This window comes from Kogia breviceps, chromosome 3 (genome assembly GCF_026419965.1).
Source record: "Kogia breviceps isolate mKogBre1 chromosome 3, mKogBre1 haplotype 1, whole genome shotgun sequence".
Taxonomy (NCBI): Eukaryota; Metazoa; Chordata; class Mammalia; order Artiodactyla; family Physeteridae; genus Kogia; species Kogia breviceps.
The window spans coordinates 88,309,156-88,313,389 of record NC_081312.1 but is presented as its reverse complement, the minus strand read 5'-3'; the positions used below and the strand labels follow the sequence as shown (position 1 = coordinate 88,313,389).

Here is a 4,234-nt window from a genome sequence, read left to right as displayed (position 1 = left end):
AAAGAAAAAAGAGAGAGAGAGAGAGAGAGAGTGTGTGTGTGTGTGTGTGTGTGTGTGTGTGTGTGTGTGTGTGTGTGTTGGGGGTCTGTGGGCAGCGGTGATGAGGTCTTCTCAAGCCTGTGACCCAGTCAGGCTGCAGGAGCAGCTAGGATGGTGATGCAGTGATGTATTTGTTCACAGAGAAGCAGACCAACTTGTTGATTAGCTGACCAGTATGGTGGAAGGCAGGCACACCTGTAAGCCTAGGGTGAAGGGAGCCTCTCTCCGGTGTGGCAGGTCAGAGAGCACAGACCCACAACTCTAGATTCCAGTGTGTCTAGGTGACTCCTCAGGCTGGTTTCAAAGGCCACCAGGAGTCCCAGAAGGACATGGTGCCTGCTTGTATACCTACCTCCACCTTGCTGGTTGGAGAGGTGGTCAGAAAGGACTGACTTCCTTTTATTCCAGTGGAGTCAGGAAATTCAGAAAAACCAGGAAGATATCACCCTGCCTGCTTCATTAATTAAAATAAAGTTCCCATTGCTCTAAACAACACTCAGTATAATAGTTGTATAAACAAGAATAAAGTTTATTCATCTCTCAAGTAAAAGCCCAAACTTGTAGGTGGCTCTGGTTTGCAAAGTTGTCGGTCTCTCAGGTTCCTTCCATCTTGTTCCATCATCTCTAGGATGTTGCCCTTATTTACATGACCCAAAATGCTCACATGTGGCCTGTTAAAAATTGATTGTTATGAGAAAAAAAGGAAAATTTGCTTTGAGGACAACCACCAGTCTCTGGCACACTATGACAACCAAGTGCAGTCCTACAGCATGAAACAAAACAAATCAAAAGGTAGTCTCACTGTGTGTGGGAAATGAAAAAAATTGTTTATTTACTCCAGAGAGCAATTTTTAAAATCAGGCGTTTTTAACTCAATGCACTGAATGCCAACAACCCATAGTTTCTGCACAAGGACATGGAACAATCTAGCTAGGTTGTCTGTCTATCCTGAGCAACACAGCACACATCATATATAGATGCGGTGGTACAGATGGCAGCTGATTTTTTTCAAACAAACTGGGCAATTTCTAGTATATTTAAGGGAAGTGCAGAGGCACTGACTACAGAAGATGTGGCCACATTCTGTAGAGTAGATATGTCGTTAACTCAGTTCAATCTCTAAGTACCCATCCCTACAAATTCGACACCAGATATAACCAGGTAGTGTGCAACTTAAAGTTTCTTCTTCCAGGGCACTGTGGTAGGCACTGTTGGTTGCAGATACATCTCTGTCCCTCATCAACCCCTCCTTATCACTGCTCACCACACAGCTGCCAGTTTGGCCTTGGAGTGACCTTGTATTTCCCCTTTGCCTCCTCCTTTCTTCCATAATCACAACAGAGTCATGGTGAGTTAGGTCAATCACTGCAGGTTCTAGAGAGTCACAAGTGAGGTCAGCTATTTCATCACTTTCCCCAAGTTCTATCAGTTCCACTTCCAAGATCACCTCAGGAGTTGTGCCTCCTCCCCCAGGTGTACAGAATTCTCGTGCTTGTCTGGAATTCACCCTGGTACCATAGCACATTCTTGTGTTCATTGTGCTTTTTGGATACAGTATTCAGAGAAGTGACATGTGCCAAAGTTTACAGTGAATGCTAAAGTCCTCAATGTCCCACAGCTCTTGGCCAGTCAGTCTCTGACTTACATAAGAATTTACAGCCCACATTTTCTGGTATATTTGAACTCTGATTCTGGTTCCATTCCTGTCTCCATCTCCACAACCGCTGTATTCCCACAGTGGGGTGGGGTGAATCTTCTGGGAGCCACTTATGAGAAAGCTCCATCTGAATTTTTAACTGAAAAATTAAGCATTAGTAATACTTAAAATAAGATTGACAGCAGTATAAAGTATATAGATAAGGGGCTTACCTGGTGGCGCAGTGGTTGAGAGTCCGCCTGCGGATGCAGGGGTCATGGGTTCATGCCCCGGTCCAGGAAGTTCCCCCATGCTGCAGAGCAGCTAGGCCAGTGAGCCATGGCCGCTGAGCCTGCGCGTCCGGAGCCTGTGCTCCGCAATGGAAGAGGCCACAACAGTGAGAGGCCCGTGTACCGCAAAAATAAATAAATAAATTAATTAATTAATTAAATAAAGTATATAAATAGAGAAAAATGTGTACTCAAAAGTTTTTGATAACTGCACATTTAAACAAAGTTTAAACTTTGTGTCCCTCCTCATTCTGTGTCCTGATGGTAGTGAGGAGGAGAAGCCCAATGGGCACTTACATGAAGAGAGGCACAAAAATCATTAAACACCAAGAAAGGGTCACTACTTCACACATGATCCAGTATGAGGATCTCAAGAAAACACTTATTTTTATCCAGAGTAAAAAATGGAGAGACTAGGGCTTCCCTGGTGGCGCAGTGGTTGGGAGTCCACCTGCCGATGCAGGGGACACAGGTTCGTGCCCCTGTCTAGGAGGATCCCACATGCCGCAGAGCGGCTGGGCCCGTGAGCCAAGGTCACTAAGCCTGTGCGTCCGGAGCCTGTGCTTCGCAATGGGAGAGGCCACAACAGTGAGAGGCCTGCGTACCACAAAAAAAAAAAAAAAAAAATGGAGAGACTAAAAAGCTCTTTGATAATTTGAGTTTCTAATAGCAAATAAGAAATGAACCAATTAGTCTATGCAGAGGTTCATCTTGCCCGGGATTCCCTTTCTAACAGAGGCAGTGAGTGAAGTTATAAAGAGTTTTATCCTAGATTCTGTTCTAGGAACAAGGGATGGGGTCCCTGGCCCTCAGCCCTTAAATACCGTAGGGACCCCATCATTGGAACAAGCAACAGAAGCCCAGTCAATTTCCAAAACTTCTCCTAGAGAGACGTACTGCCTCCATTGAGAACCACTTTTCTCAGCGTGAGAGTTGCTGATCTAATGACTAGAAAAAAAACAAAAATTAGTGATGTTGAGCAACTTTTCATGTGCTTCTTGGCCATCTGTATGTCTTCTTTGGAGAAATGTCTATTTAGGTATTCTGCCCATTTTTGGACTGGGTTGTTTGTTTTTTTCATACTGAGCTGCATGAGCTGTTTATATATTTTGGAGATTAATCCTTTGTCCGTTGATTCTTTTTCAAATATTTCCTCCCATTCTGAGGGTTGTCTTTTCGTCTTGTTTATGGTTTCCTTTGCTGTGCAAAAGCTTTTAAGTTTCCTTAGGTCCCATTTGTTTATTTTTGTTTTTATTTCCATTACTCTAGGAGGTGGATCAAAAAAGATCTTGCTGTGATTTACGTCAGAGTGTTCTTCCTGTGTTTTCCTCTAAGAGTTTTATAGTGTCCAGTCTTACATTTAGGCCTTGAATCCATTTTGAGTTTATTTTTGTGTATGGTGTTACGGAGTGTTCTAATTTCATTCTTTTACATGTAGCTGTCCAGTTTTCCCAGCACCACTTATTGAAGAGACTGTCTTTTCTCCATTGTATATCCTTGTCTCCTTTGTCATAGATTAGTTGACCATAGGTGTGTGGGTTTATCTCTGGGCTTTCTATCCTGTTCCATTGATCTATGTTTCTACTTTTGTGCCAGTACCATATTGTCTTCATTACTGTAGCTTTGTAGTATAGCCTGAACTCAGGGAGTCTGATTCCTCCAGCTCTGTTTATTGTTTTCAAGACTGCTTTGGCTATTCGGGGTCTTTTGTGTCTCCATACAAATTTTAAGATTTTTTGTTCTAGTTCTGTAAAAAATGCCATTGGTAATTTGATAGGGATTTCATTAAATCTGTAGATTGCTTTGGGTAGTATAGTCATTTTCACAATATTGATTCTTCCAATCCAAGAACATGGTATATCTCTCCATCTGTTGGTATCATCTTTAATTTCTTTCATCAGTGTCTTATAGTTTTCTGCATACAGGTCTTTTGTCACCCTATGTAGGTTTATACCTAGGTATTTTATTCTTTTTGTTGCAATGGTAAATGGGAGTGTTTCTTTAATTTCTCTTTCAGATTTTTCATCATTAGTGTATAGGAATGCAAGAGATTTCTGTGCATTAATTTTGTATCCTGCAACTTTACCAAATTCATTGATTAGGTCTAGTAGTTTTCTGGTGGCATCTTTAGGATCTCTATGTATAGTATTATGTCGTCTTCAAACAGTGACAGTTTTACGTCTTCTTTTCCAATTTGGATTCCTTTTATTTCTTTTTCTACTCTGATTGCTGATTGCCACTCTCTCACTTCGTCACATCTTACCCTTCC

General features: G+C 42.0%; 1 pseudogene; it reads right to left on the bottom strand.

Moving 5' to 3' along the window:
• Positions 1 to 1,006: 1,006 nt before the first annotated feature.
• Positions 1,007 to 1,648, bottom strand: LOC131753731 (E3 ubiquitin-protein ligase RNF4 pseudogene; annotated as a pseudogene).
• Between the last annotated feature and the right edge of the window lie 2,586 nt (positions 1,649 to 4,234).